We start from the raw sequence: 7,419 nt of genomic DNA, 5'->3' as shown, positions 1-7,419 counted from the left end.
TTGGCTAAGTAGATCATTTGATTTAAATTTTTCAAAATGAAAACTTCAAAATAAAATAAAATTGCATTTGAGAATCTGAATTTTTTGACAAATTTTCGCTTAATTGCATTAACAAATTTATCACTTTTCAATTGTCTGTTTTACAGATGTGGTTTTTGATTTATAAAATTGTGGAATTCGTGTTAAAAATATTTTAATCAATTAAATTTGATTAAAACGAAACAAAGATACAGAATGCAGCTATTGTTAATTAGTTCTCATTTGACGATAAGAAATCATTTGTGCAATAAAAACTGTTGCAATAACCTTGCAATTCCTGCAGAAGTAACCAAAAAAGTTGAAACGTATGCTATATACAAAAATATAGATATAATCAATGAAATTGAATGTGATAGCTCACATTTTGAAGATCTTTAACTTTATGTATCTTAACTTAAGTACCTAATACCTATGTACCTATTTTTATATAATAATAATATATGAAATATTATTTGTTTAAATTAACTCGTTGAAATCCTTTTTTTATTTTTTATTTGTTTATAATTAATAAAATGTATTTATATTTTCATTAATGTTTGGTGTTTTGATATTTTACTTTTTTTTACTAGAAACCAAATTTTCAAGTATTTGCCTTTTTTTGACTTGATTTGGAAGAAAGTCAACAAGTCAGAATTGACTTTATTTATAATTTCGACTTTGCAACACTGCTTATAACCTTCCATTTCAACCAATTTTTCTTTAAAAAAAACTTTGATGTTGAAGATGTTTTCTGTAGTAATCTTTTAAAGTTTTTATTTTTAACGACAAAATAGTCTTCCATTGGGCGCGAAAAAACTCAATTTTCGTATTAAAAATCAAATTTATCAATATGAAAAATCTCATGAAAAATATTTGTTCTCAAATTATTTTATTATTGAACTCTCATATTTTATGTGTCACGCAATGTGTGCTAGCGTGTTGACAGTATCTCTCTTAACAATATTTTTTTCCTAAACACTGCCTTTTTTAAATCTCAATTTTTTCATGAAAATCAAAGAAATATTTAAAAAAACACAAAAAAAAAGAAATCAATCTAGATTTTACTAAAAACTCTGAAAGTTGTTTTTTCAGATAAAGTTTTTGAAAATACCTATAGTTCACATTTACAAAACTTTCAACAACTTAATGTTAACAGTTTATTATCGTTGTTTTTTTTAAATTAAATAAAGGTCATAGCCGACAGTTCGAGAAAAAAAATAAACAATCAGACCTAAGTCTGTTGCACGGAGCTAATTAATTTGAAATATTAGAAACTCATAAGTCGTACGGATTCAGCAAAACATCGTTTATAAACGTCAAAACTTTAAAGAAATGTTAGTACCTTTTTGGAGCACTGTGTTTTCTGTTCCCCCGAAATCCAAAGAAAGCGAACCACTGAAGTTCCGGAAAACTACAGGGGAATCTCGTTTTTGAACTCGTCATATAAGATATTTACATCGATTCTGCTCAGTCGTTTAAATGGATGGATACATCCTGTTTAGTGAGCTTCAAACTGGCTTCAGATCAGAATACTCCACCACCGATCACATTTTTGTACGCCACGCAATTGCTGACTCGTTTCTATCGAGAAAGAAGAAACTTTAAGCATTTTTCGTTTATTTCAAAGCTGCTTTCGACACCGTGGATTGCAATGCCATATCTTACAAGCTTTTCCAGATAGGAATGTCGTTTAAGTTTGGTACAATATAGCAAAATTTATACACGACTACCAAAGCATCAGTGTGGAATGGACAATACTTATCAGAATGGTTCCAAACGAAATCAGGAGTTAGGAAGGGCTGTGCACTCGGTCCAAGCTTGTTTGCACTCTTCTTTTCGCTGACGACATTGTTCTGCTCCCTTATACTCTGCAGTCCCTACAGTTAATGATAAATAAGCTTGCTGAATATTATAAAAGGTGGAACCTAGTGGAAAATCGGGTGCGCTATAATGGTGAAAAAACATCTCACCGACAAACTTGTTAATGCAAAAATAGTTAAAAACGTATCATGGAAGCAATGTTTTAATAATAAGGAAATTACGCTTACCAGTAAATTCAGTGTCTTCGAAGCTGTATCGGAAGGTCGGAAATATGAACAAGTGGAAAAACTGCTCAGATTTTACATAAAACGGACTTTCCACCTTCCTTAGTACCCCAAACTACATGATCATGCTAGAAACGGGTCTCTCATCTTTATTTATAAAAACACTAAAGCAGCAGGTCGATTACATCCTCAAAGCTCTGGATATGCGAAGTTATTGTCTTCCAAAGAAAGTAGTTCTTCAAACAATCCACTCCCGAAGTGGATGGTTTAAGGTCTGGATAGAACTAGATGAGCAGGTTGATGTTGACCTAAGCTATAGTAACCTTGCCTTTTAAAAGCCATCTTTATATCGCTTAATAACTCGTCTGGATGAAGCCTCAAGAACGCAATACACTGAGCAAGCCAAGAGCTCACTCTACCGCATGATTTACAGTAGACTAGACTAAGATCTCCGGAAACGAAACTACTTCCACGACAAATATACCATTGAATACATTTCGTGCATGTTCCGGCTAAGAGGAGAACTCCGTAATCTGAACTACATTCCTCACCGTGAGGACTTACCGATTTAAGAGCAAAGATGTTTTTCATTTTGTTGGACGATGTGCGATATTGAGAGAAATAAGAAGACTTCTTGTAGGCAGTGACTTTCTTTCAAATACTGATAACATAAGCGTTCTATAGGAAATGGATGTCTATATATGCCTATTGCAAAACAGCAATTAAATATAGATATCAAATTTTAACTGAAGCGTTTTAATTTTAAACTGTACATATGGGACTTCATCTGCAGTCAACTGCATTCTTTGAACGAAAATTTGGAACAAGGCAACTAGAACTTTGCTTTATTATCCTCTACCTTTAGTTGATCGTGCTAAAACCATTTTTGTCTACAAAACACTTCTAAGGCAAGCTGCAAGTCCATCAGTTTTGTATTTTGTATTGTTTAGAAATATACATAACTTATTAATTTTTCAATTTGACAAGGAAACCGAAACATTTAACAGAATTGTGCAGAAAACAAATAAATTACAAAGTAATAAATTAAGGTCCCTGATTAATTAAAAAACAGAATCAGCTGTCATTTTGACATAAATGGACTTGACTTGATAGCCAAGGAAATTTTTTTGACTAACTTTCCAATAAAGTTGCCTAAACTGGAAAGCAATTTTTTGCAAGCTGGCCAATCAGATACTAGAAACTTAACTTACCAATAAGTGCTTTATGTCGTCTGAACCTGTCCATTTACTCAATTCTCGGCTTTTCCAAAGTGTCACTTTTCTTTAGATTTTGACAGATTCGTTAAGTTTCCTAATCGGCATAAAATTTATTATTTTATTTAAAAATGATTTGTATTTTGATGTTAAAAACTAATTTCAAGCTTAAAGTGCAATCAAATCATTAATGAATGGAACTTGAGTTAATTCATGTGGCCAAGGCGGGCAAGATTGCAGATCTCGAATCGTTGCACCCAATATACGGTTTTCCATTACTCGGTCACACACAGCACGCTTTTTCGATATTGACAGATAAGTCAAAGGATGCGTTCACAAATTAAATTGAAAGTTGTCAAGAAGATATTACTTTTTGTTTTAGAATGGGTACCTGATAGAAACTAGTACATGTTTCGATTAATAAAATGTCATACTTCTTTAAATGAGGCCAGACTCCAATGTGAATAACTCTACTCTATCTTTAAGTAGTATCAAGAAAATGTATTATTTCTATGCGAGTATAAACTTGAAATTATGATTTTGACAAAATTTATCTAATTTTGAAATCTAAACGGGATGTTGTGTAATCTCCTAAGTCCGTCATCAGCTCTATACGTAAAATGCATTTGAAGTTAAATCACCTAACATTATATCTATACCACAATTCCTACCCTGGCAGTGCAATTTCGAAGAGGAAAACTCTGTCGTTGTCGTATTCATGTAGTCTACGTTCTAGTCGAGTTGTTGGCCCAAAGAAGTTCAAGGGATGATTTTGAGAGGGAGGTTATGTTTTGGATGTTGGTGTGTTGGCCGGTATGTCTGTGCTGCGCCTTAAAAACAAGACAGTGCAGAATGAACTGCTTAAATTTTTAAGTTAGATGCAGAAAATTAAGTTGGTACTTATACAAAATACATATCTCCAACTAGGTACGAGTAGGTACCATATGAAACGCCTTTTGTCTCATCACACAAAGGACGAAGTTTTTTTTCACTTTAAGAACATTATCAAGGTAGGAATATAGGAACCTATCATATGGGTAAAGGTATTTACTATAACATAGGTTGTTAGTACATCGAATAATGTCGACTTCCGTCAGTTATAGTTTTTGTTGTCATTCTTTCCGATGCGATGCAAAGCTGTTGCATATATGTACGTGGGTACCTTTTACAGCACCAGCCTTTGAATGGATGATGTAAAATCGTTCAAACACCCTATACAACTATTTCCCATAATAATTTCACCTTTCCACCCTTTTCTAAGAAAAGAGCTCATATCAGAGGACATTGAGGACAACATCTAGGAGTTTCGATAACGCCACTCAATTTAATTTTGCCACGGCCGACGCTGCCAGGCCGCCCACCATTGCCGCCTAACCGCCTTTGGGATTGGGAGTTTTATCCTTGGCAATTTTTTAAAATCGATTTAACTTCCATATGGTTGGTTAAAGAATGTTTTTAAGCTCGTTCTCTTTTTCTCTCTCTCTGCGTGTCCTCGCATTTTATGTTAGATAGATACTTTCAACTTTTGGGTGCATTGTTTGATTTTTCCAGAGATTTTCCTTGTTTGGTTCTTTTTTTTGTACCACCCATGACTCATGTAACAGGTGGAACTGAAGACATTCACCATGTCGTGATGTGGATAAAAAAAGGCACAAGCTTGCAAAAAAAAAACTTTAAAAAGTTCATCGCATTGCTGTCGCGTGAACACAGCGTTTTCGAAAGTAATATTTCGTTTACTTTGGGTCATAAATCTTTCTATGGTATAGCGTAGTTGGCGTGCGTAACACAAAATTGAGTAGGGTTAGGTATACCTCTAGATATAGGTATATAGAAAGCAGATTCATATTTTTTTTATGATCCCAAATATAGACCATACGGACACATTAAATTTTGAATACTAATCACGTTTTTCAATATTTATAACTACCCATACGTTTATTTTATAGAAAACCTATTTTCAGTGAGCTTTTGGCAGACAGATGGGATTTCAATCACATTCACAATTTTGAATTATTCGTTTAATTAAATAAATATTAAAACTTTAATTCAAAGTGATTTTTTTTTTCTATTTTTGTTGCCATATTAACAAAGGTAGATGTACTTTAAGGGTTACTTATGAATTTGAAAAAAAAAAATGGATACTGGATTTTTAAACAGGTTTAATGCTCTAATAATTTGGCGGTAATAATATGGTTCATTTGTATCGCAGCTTCCTTAGCTGCGAGTTACAAGAATCTTAAATATGGGATATTCAAAAAATTTGGTTTAAAATACCAGAAATTGGAATACATAGACAACTAAAAATTAATCGTTTAGGTTTCACAAAGTCATATGAGGTCTTAAGGTATGCGGGATATTGACAAAAGGCTTTGGATACTTGTTCAAAAAACATCAAGCTGTTTCCGTAACTGGTCATAGGAAATTATTAATCAGTGATTGAATTATTTAAAAGGTCATCAGAAATCTTGATCAGCTTATTTGGGATATTGGCAGAAAACGGCTGAGTTTGAGAGAAAATTATTTTAATAATTCTGGTTTGAGTTTGTCAAACTTATCGGACATTTTTAACAACTCATTTTCAGGTCAGTTGGTAAGGATGAAGTTTTAGTGTCCAAACTAAATTTGCTACATAGTTAACAGCCTTGTTTGGTTTTTTTTTTTTGTGTGTTTTTGTGTATTGTGATGGCTGGAAAGTTTTGTTTTCAGTATATCAACGTTCGTGGGCTTAGGAAAAATTTAAATGCAGCATACGTTCATACTGTTTTGAACAGGCCAGCTGTTTTGGAACTAAGTGAAACTCAGGTTGGTGAAACCACTGACCACTCGGAGTTTAACCTTAACGGTTATATCTTAGTGCCTTTATTCTTTTCTCGTCATGGTCTAGTTGTATAAGTACGGAATGGTGTTGCCTATCAACTTCTACCACGATATGGTCAGTGCACCAACACAAATTTTAATTATATGTGGTTTAAATTCACCGTCCAAAGGCGCATCATTCACTCGTGTTTTATTTATCGTAGCCCAATTCTGGATAGAAATTCGACTTCTAACGAATTCTATGCGCTGTTCGACTCTATCCAAAGAATTGTATCCCATTTTTCCCACAGTGAGATCGTTGTTACGGGCGATTTCAACGTACACAATTCTTCGTGGCTGCGCTATTCTGATCAGACAACATCCGAAAGAAGGTGTGTCGAGATTTTGCTGAGTTAAACCGCCTGATTCAGTTAGTTGACGAGCCAACTAGGATTCTTGACGGTGTAGGTCAGTGCGCTATCACTCAAGACTTATTTCTTAACTCTGATTCTAATAAATAATCGGTTAGTGTATTATCACCTCTAGTCACATGAGACCATTGTGTCCTATCTGCTAATTTCTCATGCTACAACACCCCAGTTAAAGAGAAAAACCCTACGAGAACCATATGGCTATATAAGAAAGCCATTTGGAACGGTCTCAAAGACTTTTTCAGGAATTTCAACTGGTCACTGTAATTCCTCGATAGTGACGTGTATTCCAGCGCAGGTATGGTTAAAAACTTAATTCTTTTAGGAATGAGATATTTCCTGAATAAGATAAAATCTATCAAACCTAAAGAAAACTCATGGTTTGATTCGAGCTGTTAACAGGTTATTAGGATCAAAGATTTAAGTCAAAGTCCCAAAGGTAGTAAAAGCGTAAACTATTCCATGGGGACGAATATTCTTTCGCACTCGTACAGTTGCTACAGTACTAAAAGATCTTGACATTCACAAATCCTCTGGCCCGGATCCCCGCTATTGTTCTGAAGAAGTGTTCTTCAACGCTGGAAAAACCACTGCGTAAGCTTTTTCATCTGTCTACAGGTCTCTTCCCAAGTGGATGTAAAACTGCATTTGTCCAGCCTGTCCCTTAAAAAAGGCGAATCTTTCTTCCCATCTTACTATCGTCCAAATGCTTTTACATCCCTTCTTTCGAAGGTCATACTTAGGTCCTCAGACCTTTTAAGTCCGTTGGGAATCCCTTAAGGGACATAGGGCCTCTACTACGCCTACGCCCCATCATGTACGGTTTCCAGAGATGTGTTTCAGCTCCCTCTAACTCTTGCCTAGTGACGCTGATTCCGCCTCGACTGTCCTGCGTCATGTGCTTGTCGGTCGTCC

The sequence above is a fragment of the Eupeodes corollae genome, chromosome 1 (assembly GCF_945859685.1).
Source record: "Eupeodes corollae chromosome 1, idEupCoro1.1, whole genome shotgun sequence".
Taxonomy (NCBI): domain Eukaryota; kingdom Metazoa; phylum Arthropoda; class Insecta; order Diptera; family Syrphidae; genus Eupeodes; species Eupeodes corollae.
This window is presented reverse-complemented; position numbering follows the sequence as displayed.